The 21,916-nt window shown below is 40.5% G+C and overlaps 1 long non-coding RNA gene and 1 pseudogene across 1 annotated transcript; one reads left to right on the forward strand and one right to left on the reverse strand.

The window, feature by feature from the left end:
* Positions 1-6,732: 6,732 nt before the first annotated feature.
* On the reverse strand, positions 6,733-14,635 carry LOC138848184 (uncharacterized). Its single transcript, XR_011385984.1, has 3 exons — positions 14,541-14,635; positions 13,449-13,542; positions 6,733-7,999 (listed from the first exon to the last, which is right to left on the reverse strand). It is a non-coding gene; the product is annotated as an uncharacterized lncRNA (long non-coding RNA).
* Positions 14,636-14,761: 126 nt separating this feature from the next.
* LOC138848185 (zinc finger protein 665-like) lies at positions 14,762-16,051 on the forward strand (annotated as a pseudogene).
* The last annotated feature ends 5,865 nt before the right edge of the window (positions 16,052-21,916 follow it).

Consider the following 21,916-nt stretch of genomic DNA (forward strand, 5'->3'; position numbering starts at 1 on the left):
ATGTTGGCCGTGGGTTTTTCATAGATTGCTTCGATTGTATTGAGGAATGTTCCTTCCATACCCAGTTTGCTTAGAGTTTTCATCATGAAAGGGTGTTGTATTTTATCAAATGCTTTCTCGGCATCTATTGAGATAATCATATGGTTTTTCTTCTGCAGTCTGTTAATGTGGTGTATCACATTGATTGTATTGCGCACATTAAACCATCCCTGCATACCAGGGATAAATCCCACTTGGTCTGGGTGGATGATCTTTCTGATGTGTTGTTGCATTGTATTGGCGAGAATTTTATTGAGGATTTTTGCATCTATGTTGATCAGGGATATTGGTCTTTAATTCTCTTTCAGTGCTGCATCTTTTTCCGGCTTAGGGATTAAGGTGATGCTGGCTTCATAGAAAGAATTTGGGAGGATTCCCTGTTCTTCGATTGTTCTGAATAGTTTGAGAAGAATTGGAGTTAGTTCTTCTTTAAATGTCTGGTAGAATTCAGCAGTGAATCCATCTGGTCCTGGGTTTTCTTTGTTGGGAGGGCCTTTATTACTGTTTCAATTTCTGTCTCAGTTATGGGTCTGTTTAGGTTTTCTATGTCTTTCTGGTTCAATTTAGGTAGGTTGCATGTGTCCAGGAATCTATCCATTTCTGATAGGTTTCCCTGTTTGCTGGCATACAAGTCCTTGTAGTAATTTCTGATGATTCTTTTTATTTCTATGGTGTCTGTTGTTACATTTCCTTTTTCATCTCTGATTTTATTGATTTGGGTCTTTTCTTTTTTTAGTTAGTTGGACCAATGGGGTGTCAATTTTGTTTATTTTTTCAAAAAACCAGCTCCTCGTTTGGCTGATTTTTTGGAATGTTTTTCTTGATTCAATGCTATTCATTTCTTCTCTGATATTAATGATTTCTCTTCTCCTACTAGATTTGGGTCTGGTTTGCAGTAGGTTTTCTAGATCCTGGAGGTGAATTGAAAGCTCCTCTATTTGGTTCCTTTCAAATTTCTTGATGTAGGCACCTATTGATATAAACTTTCCTCTTAACACTGCGTTTGCTGTATCCCATAAGTTTTGGTATGTTGTGTTGTTATCCTCATTTACTTCCAGAAAGTTTTTGATTTCTCTTTTGATTTCTTCTATGACCCATTGTTCATTCAAGAGCATGTTGTTCAGTCTCCATGTGTTTGCATATGCTCTAGGGATTCCTGAGTTGCTAATTTCCAACTTCATTCCTCTATGGTCTGAGAAGCTGCATGGTATGATTCTAATTCTTTTGAATTTGCTGAGACTTGCTTTATGGCCTAGTATGTGGTCAGTCCTAGAGTAGGTTCCATGCACTGCTGAGAAAAATGTGTATTCTGGAACTGTAAGATGAAAAGTTCTGTAGATATCTGTTAGATCCACTTGGGTTATAGTGCCAATTAAGTCTGCTGTTTCCTTTTTGATCTTCTGTACAGTTTATCTGTCTATTTCTGAGAGTGGAGTATTGAAGTCCCCCATACTATTGTATTGGGGTCTAAGTCTCCCTTTAATTCCCATAACAAATTTTTAAATAAACCAGTGCCCTGTAATAAGGTGCATACATATTTATAATAATTACATCTTCCTGTTGAATTGATCCCTTATCATTATATAAAGCCCCTCTTTGTCTCTCTTAACATTTTTTCTGTTAACATTTATTTTATCTGATATCAAAATGGCTACACCAGCTCTTTTTTCATTTCTGTTAGCATGGAATATCTTTTTCAAACCTTCCACTTTCAGTCTGCATGCATCTTTGTTGGAAAGATGTGTTTCTTTAAGCAGCAAATAGATGGGTTTTGTTCCTTAATCCACTCAGCCAGTCTGTCTTTTAACTGGACAGTTGAGGCCATTAAGGTTCAATGTGACTACTGATAAGTAGTAACTTTGCCCTGCCATTTGCCAAAGATATTTTCTAATATGTGCTTTGAACTTCCTACGATCTTTTACTGTGAGGTTTTCTTCCTTTACCTTCTTTCATACTGATGGCCGTGTTTCTGTGTGTAACACATATTAAACATCTTTTGCAGGGCTGGAGGAGTGGTGACAATTTCTTTCAATTTCTGTTTGCTATGAAAGGTCTTTATTTCACCCTCATTCACAAATGTGAGCTTTGAAGGATATAATATTCTGGGCTGGCAGTTTTTCTCTCTTAGTACCTGGGCTGTATCTTGCCGTTCCCTGATATCCTGTAGGGTTTCTGATGAGAAGTCTGCTGTGAGTCTAATTGGAGATCCTCTGAGAGTAATCTGACATTTCTCTCTTGCACATTTTAGAATCTTTTCTTTGTATTTCACTGTGGTGAGTTTGATTACAACGTGTTGTGATGCGGATCGCTTCTGGTCATGTTTACTAGGAGTTCTATGAGCTTCCTGTGCTAGGATGTCTCTGTTCTTCTCCAAACCCGGGAAGTTTTCTGCTTGTATCTCACTGAAAAGGCCTTCTAATCCTTTCTCTCTCTCCATGCCTTCAGGAACTCCTAGAACCTAAATGGTTTTTTTTAATAGTATCCTGTAGATTCCCAACAATATTTTTTAGATTTCTAATTTCCTCTTCTTTCCTTTAGATTGACTGTATACTTTCTTGTGCTCTGTCTTCAAAGTCTGATATTGTCTCTTCTGATTCACTCATTCTGCTTTTAAGGCTCTCTAATGTGTTTGTCATTTGATTATTGAACTCTTCATTTCATTATGATTTCTCATCACTATCACAGTTTCATGTTCTACTAGTTTTTCATTTCACTTTGATTCCTCCTTAAGATTTCATTTTCATGAGAGAGAAAATGTCCATTAAGGATTTCTGTAGTTCAAGAATTTGTTTTTGAGAACTTCTAAGTGTTATTTTCATAAATTTTTTGCATCCGTATCTTGCGTTTCTTCTATCTCATCATCTTCATAATCTTGAATTGGGGTGTCTTGTTCATTTGGGGGTGTTATGATGTCTTCTTTTTTCTTGTTTCCTCAGTTTCCTCATTCATTGCTTGGCATTGTGAAGATATTCTTTGGTTTCTAGCTCTATTTTTTTTTTTTTGCTGTGGTTGTTTTTCTCTTATACATTGACTCTAGATTAAGTGGACTGTCTGCTTTTGATGGATCCTTAGAGGCTTGTGATGGGTGTGGCCACAGAGCTCTGTTCAGTTCTTCAGGGTTAATGGTGACACACCCAGGTTAGGCATGCTAGATATTCTCTTTCTCTCTCTCTTTTTTTTAATTCAGAAGGGAAGTAATTCCACACAGATGAGTGTAATTGAAGGCAGTCATTGTCTGAGCTCTGGCCCCTGTGGGTATAATATTCGTCTGCTCTGTCACAAGGACCACCCAAAGGATCTCTGCAGTCCTCAGTGTAAGCTCACATTTCCCTGCAATCTCTCATAAGGTTGCCAAGTTTACCAAGTTTGTGGTGTCTCCCGAGAGTACTCACGTCTCAGGCAACCATGAGTTCTCTCACACACCCTCAGCTTTGTTTTTTTTTTTTTTCACAGTCTCAGTTCATAAGCTCTACACATTCACTAGGTCCTAACCTCCTGTTATTTCTCCCCACCAGAGTCAGGTTTTTCTGTTTGGCTTAGGGCAAACACAGCCCTGAGGTGGCATAGCTTTTATGTATATCCAGAATGGTGCCTGCTCTTTGTCTTGCTCACCTTTGTAAGGTGAGTGAGAAAAAGAATCGTGTCCATACTGGTCCCTTTTATTTTATTTTTTTTCTCTCCTCTAGTTAGACTGGTGGACTTTCTCCCATGGGGCTTCAAGCCTCATTCCCTCTAGGCTCTTCCTGCTGCTTCCCCACTAGTGTCTCAGGCTACTGAGGTTTCACCTCACCTTCCTTTCCAGAGCTGGTGCATAGACTTGGCAGCTGGGGTCCTGAGCCGTGGGCACCTGTGTCCTCCACATAGGTTCACCGTGTCCCACTACTTCTGGAAGAGTTTCTTCTGAATTTTTTCTGTAACTCTTCCTGAAACTACAGTATCTCCACTTTTATTAAACTATCTTTTCCTGGATTATCAGTGTGCTCCCTCCCTATTCCACCATCTTGGAGGACTCCTTCCCCCTGTATTCTAATAGTCCTCCCTGGTAGCTCAAGGAAGTTTTGCCAGGATCTTTGTAAAAAAGATGAAACATATTGTATTTCAGGAGAAAATTGCTTTGTGTAGTGTCACATGATTTGTAAATGCCTGGCACCCTAACTTCTGTCTAATGTTCTCCACTTTGCCACACTTAATTAAAAAACATTTATTTTTCAGATCCATTTCAGAAATTGTCACCAGTTCAAATAGTATTGCTTTAGAAAATTTTCCTGAGCATGTCTTCCCTTTTGCTACTAATGCTATGTTTGGAGTGTGTGACTTCAAAAAGCATATCATGAGGCCGGTGCTGTGGCACAGTGGGATAATGCCCTGTCCTGAAGCACCCACATCCCATATGGGCATGGGCTCAAGACTTGGCTGTTCCACTTCTGATTCAGCTCTCGGCTATGGCCTGGGAAAGCAGTAGAATATGGCTGAAGTACTTGGGTCCTTGCACCCATGTGGGAGACCTGGAAGAAGCTCCTGGCTTTGGACTGGTGCAGCTCCAGCCATTGCAGCCATTTGCGGAGTGAGCCATTGGATGGGAGACCTCTCTCTCTCTCTCTCTCTCTCTCTGTGCCTCTCCTCTCTCTGTGTAACTTTGACTTTCAAATAAATAAATAAATCTTTAAAAATAAACAAAAACTATATCATAAAAATTTCCCCCCTTTCAGTAATTTCTTCTTGAACAATATACAGTATACATTCAGCTACAGAAAACTACTCTGAACATTTATGCTGCTTTCTGAAATAGTAAAATTATATTAAACTAGATTTCATGCAATAATAAGCTTATTAAAATATAAACCAAAAGAACACAATGACCATATATAAGCCGAAATGTGAAGCACAACCATATGATCTCCAGATAATTTATTTGCATGAATCCCAAGAATTTTTTTTTAATGTCTGCAGCTTTCCTAAGTTCTAACTGATAGGCAAAGATTGCTTTTATAGGAGCTTTTTTCAAAGCTTTTAAAAAATTTATTTGAAAATATTGTATATAGAGGAGAGACCCAGAGAGATCTTCCTTCTGCTTTTTCACATCACAGATGGCCTCATTGAGCAGGGCTGGGACAGAATGAGGCCAGGAACCAAGATCTTCATCTGGATTTCCCACATTGGTAGCATTTGCCCAAGTATTTGGATCATCTTTCATTGCTTTGCTCAGGCCATCAGCAGGAAGCTAGATTAAAAGCAGAACAGCCAGAACATGAACCAGTGCTCATATGGGGGGCTTGCATTGCAGACAGCAGGTTTACGTGCTATGTGACAATGCTGGCCTTGTTTTAATGCAACTTCTAAATGAAATTTTGAAGTTGTATGCATTGTAGTTTGCATGTAATTCAACTTTCTGCCATACTTACTGATATGTATCAGCATTTGAAGTAAGACAAATCAGAAAACACAATGGCTTAACAAATAGCCATTTGATTTGCAGTTCTTTTATTTATTTATTTTTTGACAGGCAGAGTGGACAGTGAGAGAGAGAGAGAGAGAGAGAGAGAGAGAGAAAGGTCTTCCTTTTCCATTGGTTCACTCCCCATTGGCCGCTGTGGCAGGCGTGCTGTGGCCGGCGCACCATGCTGATCTGAAGCCAGGAACCAAGTGCTTCTCCTGGTCTCCCATGCGGGTGCAGGGCTCAAGGACTTGGGCCATTCTCCACTGCACTCCTGGGCCACAGCAGAGAGCTGGACTGGAAGAGGAGCAACTGGGACAGAATCTGGCACCCCAATCGGGACTAGAACCTGGGGGTGCCAGCAATTCAGGCAGAGAATTAGCCTATTGAGCCATGGTGCTGGCCCTGATTTGCAGTTCTGACTCCATGTTATGGGCTGCACTCAGCTGGGCAGTTCCTGTGATCACTCCAGGAGCATAAATGAGAGTTTAGTCACTTGGAGAACTTATTGAGGCTTCACTTAAGTGTCTTGGGTTTGTTGTGAATCTTCGCTACATATTATCATTTTTTGACAGGCAGAGTTAGTGAGAGAGAAAGGTCTTCCTTCTGTTGGTTCACCCCTAAATGGCCGCTATGGCTAGCATGCTGTGCCGAAACAAAGCCAGGGCCACATGCTTCCTCCTGATCTCCCATGTGTGTGCAGGGGCCCAAGCACTTGGGTCATCCTCCACTGCCTTCCCAGGCCACAGCAGAGAGCTGGACTGGAAGAGGAGCAACCAGGACAGAACCAGCACCCCAACTGGGACTAGAACCTGGAGTACTGGTGCCACAAGTGGAGGATTAGCCTAGTGAGCTGCAACGCCAGCCTACATACTATCTCTTCAACAGGCAGGCCCCAGGGTTTTTCAGAAGATAACAACTGTCAGAAAAAGAAAATCTGAAAAGGCAAATACTTTACAAATTGTCTATTTCTGGTGCTGGTTCTGTGGCATAGCAGGTAAGGCCACCACCTGCAGTGCCAGCATCCCATATGGGTGTCAGTTCGAGACTCGGCTGCTCCACTTCCGATCCAGCTCTTTGCTATGGCCTGGGAAAACAGTAGAAGATGGTCCAAGTCCTTGGGCCCCTGCTCCCATGTGGGAGTCCTTGAAGAAGCTCCTGGCTCCTATCTTTGTATCTACACAGCTCCAGCCATTCGCTGCCATCTCAGAAGTGAACCTGTGGTTCGAAGACCTCTCTTTCTCCCTCCCTCCCTCCATCTCTTTCTCTGTCTCTCCTTCTCTCTCTGTATAGCTCTTTCAAATAAATAAATTTTTTTATCAAATTGTCTATTTCTATCACATTTTCACATTTACTGGCATCTCATGGGGTAAATCAAGTGAAATGGTGAAATTCAGGGTCTTTTTAAAAAAGATTTATTTATTTATTTGAAAGAGTTTCACACACAGAGAGGGAGAGGCAGAGAGAGAAAGGTCTTCCATCTGCTGGTTCACTCCCAGTTTGCTGCAATGGACAGAGTTGTGCCAGTCCAAAGCCAGGATCCAGGAGCTTCTTCTGGGTCTCCCACATGGGTGCAGGGGCCCAAGGACTTGGGCCATCTTCTACTGCTTTCCCAGGCCATAGCAGAAAGCTGGATCAGAAGTGGAGCAGCTGGGAATTGAACCAGTGCCCATATGGGATGCCAGCGCTACAGGTGGCAGCTTTACCCACTCGGTCACATTTCCAGCCCCAATCCAGGGTTTTGTGAAGGGATGAATACAGGGAAAGGTTCTATTTAGAATCATTACTGGTAAAGTGCACTGCATTAAATATACAGTATGTGTATTGTTAACTTTCTTTAGTATAAACATTGATAACAACATAATGTTTATCTATGATAACCTCATTTATTTCAACACTCTGAATATTTCTCTTTACTTTTACATTATTATTTTACAAAATTTGTAGATAATGCTTTCATTAAACCAACGATACCTTCTGTTTAATCTCTGCCACTTAATATAGGTGGGTGCATTTTCCTATATACATGTTTATTCCTCCACAGTGAAGCTGATGTTTTCTTGGTTAATGTATTTATTATTCTTTATTCATTCTATCATATTCTTTTTTTCCCACTGTTCAGTGCAGAAGGAACCCAGAGGTTTTTTTTTTTTAAGTTTCATTTATTTATTGAAAGAGTTGCAGAGAGAGAGAGAAAGAAAGCCTTCTATCTGCTGTCTCACCGTCCAAATTACTGCAAAGGCCATAGCTGAGCTGTTCCAAAGTCAAGACCCAAGAGCTTCTGGGTCTCCCATGCAGGTGTAGTGGCCCAAGGACTTGGACCATGTTCCACTGCTTTCTCAGGACATAGCAGGGAGCTAGATTGTACATTGAGCAGGAAGGACTTGAACCAGCCCCCATATGGAATGCTGGCACTGCAGGCAGCAACTTTACCCATTATGCCACAGCGTTGGCCTCCAGAGTTTTCTTTGAACTCCTGCCATTCACCTTCTCTCCCAGGTATGATTCTAGGCCCTCCACATGATTCTAGGAGGAAGGGAAATTAATATATATCACTTGTAAGTGGTTTTTTTTTTTTCAAATTATTCCCCAGCTTGTCAGTACTCATTTTAGGTGTTTAATGCTAGTTTATTTTTTTTTAGATTTTTTTATTTATTTGAAAGTCAGAGTTACAGAGAAGCAGAGGGAGAGAGAGAATCTTCCATCCACTGGTTCACCCCCCAGTTTGCCACAATGGCTGGAGTTGCACTGATCCAAAGCTAGAAGTGAAGAGCTTCTTCTGGGTCTCCCACATGGGTACAGGGGCCCAAGGATTTAGTTCATCTTCTACTGATTTCCCAGACCATAGCAGAGAGCTGGATTGGAAGCAAAGCCACTGGGACTTGAACTGGCACCAATATGGGATGCCAGCACTGCAGGTAGTGGCTTTACCTGCTATGCCACAGTGCTGGTCCCAGTATACTAGTTAATTAAAATGGAAAAATACAGGGCTGGCTCTGTGGCTCAGTGGGTTAACGCCCTGGTCTGAAGTATCAGCATCCCATATGGGCACCAGTTTGTGATCGGCTGCCCCACTTCTGCTCCAGCTCTCTACTATGGCCTGGGAAAGCAGTGGAAGATGGCCCAGGTACTTGTGCCCCTTCACCCATGTGGGAGACCCAGAGGAAGCTCCTGGTTCCTGGCTTCAGATTGGTACAGCTCCAGCCATTGCAGCTAATTGGGGACTGAACCAGCAGATGGAAGACCCCCCCCACCTCTCCTCTCTCTGTGTAACTCTGCCTTTTAAATAAATAAATAAATCTTTAAAAATTTTTAAAATAGAAAAATAGACATAAAATTTGTTCTCATGAAATATGCAGAAATGAAGGATGAATTTGGCATGATTGTGAAACATTACTGTCATCTTTAATAATGCAGTTTGGTCTCTTGTTTTTCTGTTGCTATAGCAAAATATATATTTGTTACACAAATTGAGTTGAAACTAAGCACAATATGCTACATTTTTGGGGTCATGTTGTCTGAATCAGTCTTTATTGTCACATAGATGATGTACTGAGTAGTGTTTTAATGCTATCTATGAAGTTAACACTTAGCATTCTGGAAGAGGAAGAGTTACCGAGTACTAAAGCACAAATCAGTTAAGTTTGTTTTTGAATTTTTAGAGTAATGGAGTCCTTACTACCTTTGAGAAGCTTAATTGGATTCAGGAATAGGATAAGGAATGTGTGGAGAAGAGAATCTACTAGAGGGTCATTTATTTTTTAAGATTATTTAGTTGAAAGGCAGACTTACAGAGATTGGGAGAGACAGGGAGACAAAAGGAGATATCTTCTATCTACTGTTTCCTTCCCCAAATGCCTGCAATGGCTGGGACTGGACCCGGCCACAGCCAGCAGCCTGGAACTCCATCTAGGTCTCCCATATTGGTGGAAGGGTCCAAATACTCAGGCCATTTTCACTTCTTTTTCAGTCAGATTAGCAGGGAACTGGATTGGAAGTGGAGCAGCCAGGACTCAAATCCTCTGTTTACATGGGATGCCAGCAGTGATGGTGGAGGCTTAGGCTGCTGCATCACAATTCTGGTGACTATTGCAGGTTCTTAAACAAATCTCTAAGCATTTTTCTCAGTGAGTCACAAGTGCAGATTGTACTGCAGACATTCCCAGGTTCTCTTTTTGGGCAAATAATTCCATTGCTTTCACCTTAATTATGTATAATGTTATTTCAAATGTTTATCATTTGAATGTTTTGGGCAAGTAATTCCATTGCTTGCTTGCTTGCTTTCTTTCTTTCTTTCTTTCTTTCTTTCTTTCTTTTTTTTGACAGGCAGAGTGGACAGTGAGAGAGACAGAGAGAAAGGTCTTCCTTTTGCCATTGGTTCGCCCTCCAATGGCCGCCATTGCTAGAGCGCTATGGCCAGTGCACCACGCTAATCTGAAGGCAGGAGCCAGGTGCTTCTCCTGGTCTCCCATGGGGTGCAGCGCCCAAGGACTTGGGCCATCCTCCACTGCACTCCCAGGACACAGCAGAGAGCTGGCCTGGAAGAGGGGTAACCAGGAAAGAATCTGGCACCTCGACCAGGACTAGAACCCGGTGTGCTGGTGCTGCAAGGCAGAGGATTAGCCTAGTGAGCCGTGGTGCTGGCCACCATTGCTTTCACTTTAATTAGGTATAATATTGTATCAATTGTTTATCAGTAGAATAATCATAGACTAGGGCAAAAGCTAATTTGTATTCTTTGTCTTACCTGTATTTTCTCTCTTACTTAAAAATATTTATTAGCTTGAGAGAGAAAGAAGTTGATGGACTGAGAGATAGAGAGCTTTGACACATTTATTCACTCCCTAGATAACCATACCAAACATAGTTGGGGCAGGACTGAAGCCAGAATTAAGAAATGGAATCTAGGCCTCCTTCATTGGTGACATCACAACTGCTTCCCCAGGTCTGCATTATCTGTGAGCTAAAAACTGCCGCTGGCATTGGAAATCAAACATAGACACTCTGAGGTGGCACCAGAAACACTAAGCTTAATGTCTGCCCTGTCTTTTAATGTATTTCTTCTCTGACATATTGGAAATGATAGGCATGGTGTTTTCCTGGAAATTATCTTATGTTCATTCCCATCATAGTTTCACTGATGTTTTCTTGCCTTTTTTCTCAATGCTTCTACATACTTCTCCTTAACATTGCCCATTCAAGAGTCAATATTGCCCCTCTGTTAGCCTGCTGTGCAATTCCCCTTGACAGATGTGGCCTTTGTGATTTGAACCTCCTGTTTCCCTCCAGCTTAGGCATTTCTCACAGCCTATAGATCATGGGATTGACACTGTTGAACGCTTCTGTGTGGATTTCTAAACACTCAACAAGTCTAATGAGAAACCATATCCTTTCTTTTTTCCTTTGTATCCACACACAACTGTGGGTGTTTATTTTGTGACAGAATTAATATGTTGACTGGAAGTGTAATATTACAGGTGATGATAGCATTTGAAGACCTGTCTGTGTACTTTACTTGGGAGGAATGGCAGAAAATGAACAATGCTCAGAAAATCCTGTACAGAGATGTGATGCTGGAGACCTACAGCAGCCTGTTCTCCTCGGGTGAGTAACACCCATCACATGCCCAGTGATAACATTTTCTTGCTATTTGACAACTAAGGGAACACTTTATAATGTTTAATATTGGGCTGGTATAGAATTTGAGTCCAGGAATGATCTGAATATCTACCCTCCAATAAAAGATTCAAATTGGAACATTTGTTGCATAGCTCCTGGACCAAGCTGTAGTCCTTTAAATAACCCAAGATAGTGATTTCACAAAGTCTTACATGTTTCCATTAATAGGGCACTGCATTACCAAACCTGACTTGATCTTCAATTTGGAGCAAGGAGCAGAGCCATGGATAGTGGAAGAATGGCTGAATCAGAGCCTTCCAGGTCAGTCTGCACAAAAGAGAGAGGGAGACCAAGGCAGAAATTGTGCAGATGGTGACTGGTGCTCTTTCCATGAATTTTTCTCAAGCCTTACTCCTGATGACAGCTGGTGTTGTGCATCAGACACAGGCATTCTAGAGTATTTAGTGATACCAGTGTCTTTCTAACTTTTGTTCTTAGTGAAGATGTTCTTTGAATAAAAAAAATCCAATCATTTTCTGATGTTACTAAGGTTTTTATCTAGGTTTGATAATTCCCCAAATTCTAACTTGTCCTTCTCTAAACTTTCATACCTTTTCCTTCATGCACTTATTAGTTCCTTCAGTGCTTGTTAATTAGGCAATGTACAGAAAATTTTTCTGCTGCTTTCCCAGGCCATAGCAGAGTGCTGGATCAGAAGTGGATCAAGTAGGACTTGAACTGGTGCCCATAAGTGATGTTGGCACTGCAGGTGGTGGCTTTACCTGCTATGCTACAATGCTGGCCCCCAGAAACATATTTCTAACTCATTGCTCAAATTGAGTACCCACTCATGATTTTGCCCAGGCATAGAACTTTCTCAGGACTGAATCAATAAATGTGAACTCTCTCTCTCAGTCTCTTTCCTTTTTTTTCCGCTGTGCCTCTCAAATAAATAAGAAAATTATAATTTGTTGGAAACATTTGAGGAGTGAGCCTATAGCTGGCAAACCTCTGTTTCAGTCTTTCTTTATCTCTCATTCTGTGTCTCTGACTCTCAAGTAAGTAAATAAGTAAATGCTAAAATATGGTCACAGGGCCGGTGCTGTGGTGCTACGAGTTAACACCCTGCCTGAAGTGCCAGCATCCCATATGGGCACCAGTTCAAGACCCAGTTGCTCCACTTCCAATCCAGCTCTTTGCTATGACCTGGGAAAACAGTAGAAGATGGTCTAAGTCCTTGGACCCCTGCACCCAAGGGAGACCCAGAAGAAGCTACTGGCTCCTGGCTTCAGATCAGCACAATTCTGGCCATTGAGGCCAATTGGGGAGTGAACCATTGGATGGAAGACCTTACCCTCTCTTTGCCTCTCCTCTCTCTGTGTAACTCTGACTTTCAAATAAATAAATAAATCTTTCAAAAAAGATGGTCAGGAATAAGCCTCTGTGCTGTGACATCAGAAATTAGGAAGCTAGGAATGACACTGTGGTGCAGTGTGTTAAAGCTCCAGCCTGCAGCACTAGCATTGCATATGGGTGCCAGTTCAAGTCCCAGCTGGTCCTCTTCTAATCCAGCTCTCTGCTAATGCACCTGAAAATGGAGCAGAGGTTGGCCCAAGTCCTTGGTTCCCTGTACCCAAGTGGGAGACAAGAAAGACACTCCTGGCTCCTAACTTCATCTTGGCCCAGTATTGGTTGTTGTGTCCGTATAGGGAGTGAACCACTTCTCTCTGTCTCTACCTCTCTCTATAATTCTAGCTTTCAAATAATTAAAGTAAATCTTTGAAAAAAGAAATCATAAACTAAGCATGAATTTATATAAAGCATAGAAATAAGTGATCCTAGACTAACCAAGAAAGTAATGAGATTTTGAGACCAAGGTCAAGTAGCCTCGTGGGTTTATGTTGAGTGGCTCAGATTTCTTTAAGGGTGGAGTTTGAAGTATGATTTCTCTCCTATTTTTCAGTATCATTGGAAAATAAGCAAACAAAAAGATAAGAAATGCCTAGGAAATGAATCTTTCTGTGAAAATAGGAGGCAATTGATCAAAAGCTTGCAGAAATTCAAATTATCACACAGGAATGTTTATAGAAAGTATTTAGAGGATGTAACCAGCACTGATGATTTCAGAATGAGCTAGAAAACACTTTTAAAGAAGATGAGCACATCCCAGTTTGCAGAAACACATTCTTCAAACTGACTGGAAGTGTTTAACTACAGTGGTATATTGTGGCTTTTCTCTACCTGTTGTACTTCTGAGAAGCTGAAGGTGTTGAGTGTCTTTGGGAATTTGGGGAAGCTGTCCTAGAGTAGAGACAAAGTATTTTTTCATTTGAAAAATCCCACAAATGATGTTTACCTAGGAAGACTGAATGTAAGACAATCATAGATTCCAATCATACTCCTTAAATGTTGTCTTGCTTAAAGTACAGGAACATTTCACTCTTCTCCTCCTACAAGTAAGTGATCAGTAAAACTTTTTCATGTTTATATTTGAAATATCAGAGAAGCACAAAACACACAGTTTTTATAAAAATAAACTGGAGAAAAAGGATAGGGAAAATGGTTTCTAGGTAGTGGGTGAATATTTTTATTAAACATTTGTCCATTCTTTAGAATACTTTATAGTTATTTCATCTTTGTGAAAGGCAGAGTGATAGTGAGAGGAGAAAGAGAGAGAAAGAGGTCCTCTCTTAGCTCACTTCCCAGATGCCTGCAACACTTAGGTCTAACTAGTCTGAAGCCAAAACTCTAGAATTCATCTAGTCTTCCCTGGTGTCTCACAGGTTCCCAGGCACATGACCCATTATCTACTTCCTCCCTGTTTGCATGGGTAGAGAGCTGTACTGAAAGCAGAGTAGCCAGGGCTGAAACTGACACTGTTTTGAGATGCAGGGATCACACACATCATAGCACAAATGAAATTCTACCATCATTGAAAAATTCTCATAGTAAAAAAGAATCATATTTCAACATTGGGAAACCTCATGGTACAATTTAATATATGAATGTATTAAGGAGAAAAGCCATATAATGGTCATAAATAAGTACCTCATATTGATTTTGTGAAAATATTATGCCACTTGGATAACAAGTAACTTCATTCCCTTTACATAAGCATGCCAGGAGAAATAGTTACATGTGATTCAGTAACATGATTGCTTTTTTCTCATTTCAGTGGTCATGAAAAGGGATGACCTGATTAGGATCAACCAGGAAAGTCATGACAAAAATCTGAATCGGGATTTTATGAAAAATAATAAGACATCAGCTCTCAAGAGAGTTGAATTAAGAAAAACACTTAGTTTAAATTCAAGCCATATTCCAACACTGATTATTAAAAAGGGAACCTATACAGGATTGAAGCCTGAGGAATACAGTAAATGTCACACTGTGTATCCCCCCCAGTGGGCCTGACAGGCTGGAGAGAAATTTGATAACACTAAGATACCTGGAAATTCTCTCCAGTTCTGTGAGCCTCTTGGTCAGCATGACAATATTCACATCATGAAGCAGCCATTTGGACCCACTGGACAAGCAAACGTCTGCACAAGAAAGATGTTTTATAAATCTGAGAGGATTCATATGGCAGAAAACTATAATAAATCAACTGTCACTTTTGGAAAAGCAACTCAAATAGAAAAAGCTAAACATGAAAATTTTAGCCTCAATATGCACCAACAAACCCACACAAGAGAGAAACTTTATAAGTACCTTAGGTATGTTGAACCCGTCATTCACCAGTCACATCCTGCAATAAATCAGAGATTAAATACAAGGGAAAAACTCTACACATGTAAACCTTGTGGAAAATCAATCAGTTTTAATTCACCTTATGAATGTAATGACTGCGGAAAAGCTTTTGGACAAAAGTCAGTCCTCAGGAAACATCAGCAGATTCACACAGGGGAGAAGTCTCATGAACGTAATGACTGTGGAAAAGCCTTTACACAAAAGTCACACTTCATAAATCATCAGCAGATTCACAGAAGAGAGAACCTTCTTGAATGTAATGACTGTGGAAAAGCCTTTACACAAAAGTCACAAGTCATAAACCATCAGCGAATTCACAGAGGGGAGAAACATTATAAATGCCTTCATGGTGGAAAAGGCTTTCTGTGGAAGTCAGTTCTCATAGTACACCAGAGAATTCACACAGGGGAGAGACCCTATGAATGTAATGACTGTGGAAAAGCCTTTGGATGAAAGTCACACCTCATAATGCACCAGAGAATTCACACAGGGGAGAAACCTCATAAATGTAATGACTGTGGAAAAGCCTTTGGACAAAAGTCAAACCTCATAATGCACCAGAGAACTCACACAGGAGAGAAACCTCATAAATGTAATGACTGTGGAAAAGCCTTTGGGCGAAAGTCAGCCCTCATCATACACCAGCGAATTCACACAGGGGAGAAACCTCATAAATGTAATGACTGTGGAAAAGCCTTTGGGCAAATGTCAGACCTCATCATACACCAGCAAATTCACACAGGGGAGAAACCTCATAAATGTAATGACTGTGGAAAAGCCTTTGGGCGAAAGTCAGACCTCATCATACACCAGCGAATTCACACAGGGGGGAAACCTCATAAATGTAATGACTGTGGAAAAGCCTTTGGGCGAAAGTCAGCCCTCCTTGTACATCAGCGAATTCACACAGGGGAGAAACCTCATAAATGTAATGACTGTGGAAAAGCCTTTGGATGAAAGTCAGCCCTCGTCAAACACCAGCAAATTCACATGGGACAGAAACCTCATGAATGTAATGACTGTGGAAAAGCCTTTGGATGAAATTCAGATCTCATTATACACCAAACAATTCACACAGGGCAGAAACCTCATGAATGTAATGACTGTGGACAAGCCTTTACACAAAAGTCACACCTCATAAACCACCAGCAAATTCACACAGATGAGAAGTCCTATGAATATAATGACTATGGGAAAGCCTTTGGATGAAAGTCAGACCTCCTCATACATCAGTGAATTCACACAGGGCAGAAACCTCATAAATGTAATGACTGTGGCAAAACATTTTTATGAAAGTCACACCTCATATCACACTAAAGAATTCACACGGGGGAGACCCATGAATGTAATGACCAGGGGAAAGCCTCTTGATAAAAGTCAGTCCTTTGGAAACAACAGAGAATTCACACAGGGGAGAAACCTCATAAATGTAATTACTGTGGAAAAGCTTTTGGACAAAAGACAAACCTCATATCATAGCAGAGAATTAACACGGGGTAGAAAACTCATGAATGGAATAATTGTGGAAAATCATTTAGCATTGTCAACCCTCATCATGCATCAGAGAATTCACACAGGGCAGAAACCTTATGAATGTAATGACTGGAAAACCCTTTGGACAAATGTCAAACCTCATAATGCACCAGAGAGTGCACACAGTGTTGAAACTTCATGAGTATAATGACTGTGGAAAAACTTTTGGTTCCAACTCCAAATGCATCAGAGGATTCACCCAGGGAAATAATCTTATAAATGTAATGACTGCAGAAAAGCATTTTTCTATAAATTATACCTCATATCAAACAGAATTCACACAGGGCAGAAACCTTATGAATCTAATGAGTGTGGAAAAGCCTTTAGAAATCATATGTTATAAATCATAGCTCATATCACACCAGAGACTTCACACCAGGGAGAAACTTCATGAATGCAATGACTGTAGAAAATTCCTTGGGAATATGTCACATCTCAGAATGCATCAGAAAATTCACATGTAGAGAAACCTTTTGAACATAATGACTTGGAAAGCTTTTTCCCATAATTCAGCCCTCATTGCGCATCATCTAATTCATATGGGGGAAAACCCTTTGGATATAATGCATATGGAAAAGCTTTTATCCTCAGGTAACACCTCATAAAACATCAGAATTCACATCAGGGAGAAACCTTATGAATGGAATGAGTGTTGAAAACTGCCAAAATCACACAATATAATAGCAGAGAATTTAGTACATGGTGGAAATCTTGTAATAAATGTGAGAAAGACTTTTTTCAGAAGGAATACCTCATAACACATGCAGTTCAAACGAGGGAGAGAACTTAAATATAATGAATGTGAAGGACTTTTTCCAAAATCAACATAACCATGTGACAGAGCCTTTTGCTGGAAATCCCATAAGGAAGAAAGTTGGGGACCAGCGCTGTGGCACAGTAGGTTAAAGCCCTGGCCTGAAGTGCCAGCATGCCATGTGGGCACTGGTTCTAGTCCCAACTGCACCTCTTCTGATCCCGCTCTCTGCTATGGCCTGGGAAAGTGGTAGAAGATGGCCCTGCACCTAGGTGGGAAACCCAGAAGAAGCTCCTGACTCCTGGATTTGGATCTCTGTAGCTCCAGCCATTGCATCCATCTGGGGAGTGAACCAGTGGATGGAAGACCTCTTTATGCTTCCCTGTCTCTCTGTAACTATCTTTCAAATAAATAAAGTAAATCATTAAAAAATGAAGAAGTTCAGAAATATTATTAGTGTGACAAAAAGCCATTTGTCAGAAATCGATCATTATACATCAGAGAATTCACATAAGGGGTTTCTTAGGAGTGTAATGAATGTGGAAGTATATTTTCATGGAATTCAGGCTTGAATAAATATGCAACTCAAAAAAGGTGATATCCTTCAAGTGCAGTAGATTTGAACAAACCATAGCCAGAAATTAGACATCAGGCTGCACCGTAGAGCAGTAGGTTAATCCTCCCCCTGCAATGCTGACATCCCATATGGGTGCCAGTTCTTATCCCAGCTGCCCCTCTTCCAGTCCAGCTGTATGCTGTGGCCTGAGAAAGCAGTAGAAGATGGCCTAAGTGCTTGGGCCTCTGCACCCACATGGGAGACCAGGAAGAAGCACCTGGCTCCTGGCTTTGGATTAGTACAGCTCTGGCCATTGCAGCCATTTGAGGAGTGAACCAACAGAAGGAAGACCTTTCTCTCTGTCTCTCTCACTGTCTGTAACTCTACCTGTCAAATAAATAAATAAAAATCTTAAAAAACAAGAAATTAAACATCAACAAACAAGAGAATTCAAATAGTAAAATGTCAATTTAATGAATGTGAAAAATTCTTCTGCCATTAATCAATTCACATGAAGAGACTCAGAAATGAGAAAACATACATGCATAGGAAAGTCATGTACCATACGTCATCTCTCAATGGTTACCTGACAACTCACAGAAAGAAAAAAGCATATGACTGTATTGTAATGGGAAATACCTTTATTATTAGGTGAACTTCCACAAAACATAGCAAGATTACAGAGAGAAGTCCCTGAAATATAATTTGTCTGGAAGAATTCTTTGGTGGAATCACACCTTAGTAGGTATTGGGCAGTTTTCATGATGAATTGTGACAGAGAGTGGTTAACCGTTCTTCAGACATTTTTCTCTTATACAACCTGCAGTTTTGGTTTCTCATTGAGAGTGGGATCAAGTATATGAATTGAACTGTGCTCTCTTGTGTAAATTTTGTTAATAAATATTTCAAAGTTGAGTAACAGTTATTGCAACAGTTATTTGGAATACCATCTTCACCAATTACAAAGTTATTTGTTTATAGCTGCTTTGTTGGCCACCCAGGATTCTTTCCCCACATTATTGTAGTGCAAATCATAGGCATATGAAGTGACACATGTTCCAGCCATAATAGTGTACTCTGACCCTGGATAATAAGTGTTGTGTGCAGCACAAGGGAATGTGTTTGTGGTGACCTATATACCCATGAGAAATTTCAACTTATCTGTGTGCACATCTGGATTAGACTCCAATATCCAAGGTCTATTTGAATATGCAAGTAGATGTTGTCCCATACATCACCCTCATTCTTTAAAGGGACAACCTCAAACACTATAAGTTGCAACACTCATCTGAATTTTCCTGTATTACTGAGTGCATAATACCTTTTTCATTCATGATCCCCCTATTCTACATGTCTTCATTCTATTCCTAATTGCCTTGAGACAAGAACATGGAATGAAGTCTGTCCAGGTGGTACCCATTGCAACAGAGAAGCAGGAGCATAAATGTAGTACACTTTTTTTTTAAAAAAAAGATTTATTTATTTATTTGAAAGAGTTACACAGAAAGAGCAGAGGAAGTGAGAGAGGGAGAACTTCCATCCAATGGTTCACTCTCCAATTGGCCACAACAGGCAGAACTGTGCTGATACAAAGCCAGGAGCTTCCTCCGGATCTCCCATGTAGGTGCAAGGACTTGGGCCTTCTACTATTTCCCAGGCCATAGCAGAGAGCTTGATTGGAAGTGGAGCAGCCGGGTCTCGAGCCAGCACCCATATGGGATGGCGGTACTTCAGGTCAGGGCGATAACCTGCTGTGAGACAGCACTGGCCCCTGTAGTGCACTTTTGTATTAATTTAACTTTACTATAATTTTTATAAACTTTTATTGTTGTATTATTCCCTGCTCCTACAGGTGGCTCTCATTTTTACTGAAAATGTGTGTTTTTATCCCTTCCAATTTACAATGTCATTTCTTGATTTATATAAACCTGATGTACATTCAGTTAATTCCTCAGGATACCCTCAGGAGGAACAATTTTCCTAGGTTGCATGGCTATCCCATGATAACAGGGCTACAAATGCTATGATGCATCTAGTTGCAGTAGCTCTTTTATTTCCTATCTAGAGAATAGCTGTGCAAGTAATCCATTCCACCTCCATTACTACCCATTAGAAATAGCTCTTCATCCCTGTTTAAGTCCCCATGGCTTCTTACAAGTGTTCATCAAATTAAGTCTTATATAAACAGATTTAATAGAAAATGAATGGTGTGTCTGATGGTAGTTTCAGTGAGGTTGAATGATTTGCTGGACTGCTGTTTTGTCTGGGTTATCTTTCATATTACTTAGAACTAATTTTTCACAATATTGCTTGCCTGAGCACTTTTTCTAGGCTCCCAGCTAAACAGGTGTTTGAAGACTAGATTTACTATTAATTCTCATAGTACAACTCATTAAGGACAGAGGTCCCAATGGGGAGCACAGATCCTTATGTGGTCCTTGGCACAGAGTAAATATTATACACACTTGATTTAGTACTCAGGCACTGGGCTCCATCAAGGAGAAGAGCTCAGCTGAACAGAATATAACTCCCTTCTGATTAAAAAAAGAGATTTACCATGCCAAACCTGGATGTGTCACCTTAGGCATACCCTTTACCCTTGAGAACTGAACAGAGCTCTCTGGCCATACCCACTATAAGCCTCTAGAGATTCACTGAAAGCAGAAAGTCCATTTATCTACAGTGATAATACAATGATAAAAACCGTCACAGCAGAAAAAAAGATGAGTATCTCAAAAATGCTAAACAATAAATGCAACAATATGAGAAACAAAAATAAGGAAGACATCATGACACTCCCAAAAGAACATGACACTTCCATACTAGATCATGAAGGTGATGAGATAGAAGAAATGCAAGAAATAGAACTCAAAAATTTGATCATATGATTACATAGAAGTAATCAAAAGCAAATGCACAAACTACTGAAATCCATTAAGGTCATGAAAGAAAATCTCTCCCATGAAATTGAAATGATAAGGAGGAATCAAGATGAAAGGAAGAATTCAACAGAACACGAAACTGAGATATTCAGGAGAAATCAAATTGAAATGAAGAATTCAATAGAACAAATAAAAAATGCAGTGGAGAGCCTTAAAAATAGAATCAGAGAGGCAGAAGAGAGAATATCAGACTTAGTAATCAGAGCACAGGAAAGTATACAGTCAAACCAAACACAATTAGAGGAGATTAGAAAAAAGATTATTGGGAATCTACAGGATACTATAAAAAAGGAAACATTCTGATTCTAGGAGTTCCTGCAGGCATGGGGAGAGAGAAAGGATTAGAAGGCATTTTTAGTGAAATGCTAGCAGAAAACTTTCCAAGTTTGGAAAAAGAGATACATCTAAGTACAGGAAGCACACAGAACTTTCAATAGACATGCCCAGAAAACATCCTTGCCATGACACATTGTAATCAAACTGCCACAGTGAAACAATGAGAGTGCTCAAAGTCGCAGCCACACCATGAGTCTTCCCACACATGCTCAGTTTTTTTTTTTATTTTTTTTCTCATTCCTGCTTCAGAAGCTTCACACAGTCACAAGTTCCTAATTCCATGTTATTTCTCCCCACCAGAGACAGGAGTCTCTTCTCAGCTACTTGCCAGGTGCAGACACAAGCTGGCATAGTTGTTATGCATGTCCATAATGGCTCTTGCTCTATCAGCTTGCACACCTTTCTGAGGTGATTGGAGAGAAACATGTCTGTACTGTCCCTTTTTTTCTCTCCTCTAGTTTGGCTGGCACACTTTCTCCCATGGAGATTTAAGCCTCATTCCCTCTAGGTTCCTGCCACTTCTTGCTGGTGGCTCAGGCTACTGCAGTCTTGTCTCACCTCACTTTCCAGTGTTGGTGCATAGGCTCTAGCTGTTGGAGTCGTGAGCCGTGGACACCATGCCCTCCATGTGGGTCCACCATGTCCCTCTAATGTCTGAGAATTTCCTCTGTCATTTTTTTCTAACTCTTCCCTGAGTCTACTCTCTTTCCACTTTTTTAAAACTATCCTTTCCTTGTTTAGAGCAGTAAGCTCCCTGCCTACTCCACCATCCAATTATTGGCTCATCTCTATATGATTATGACTCTGTTTCTGCCAAATTACTAATTTATACACCATATAATCAAAATTAAATGCCTTCCATGGAATGCATATTTATTTTGTCATTTACTACTCTCACCTGCATGTGTAATGAGTAACCTGATTTGTGACAGTCCTAACACAGGGACATGATG

This window comes from Oryctolagus cuniculus, unplaced genomic scaffold (genome assembly GCF_964237555.1).
Source record: "Oryctolagus cuniculus unplaced genomic scaffold, mOryCun1.1 SCAFFOLD_110, whole genome shotgun sequence".
NCBI classification, from domain to species: domain Eukaryota; kingdom Metazoa; phylum Chordata; class Mammalia; order Lagomorpha; family Leporidae; genus Oryctolagus; species Oryctolagus cuniculus.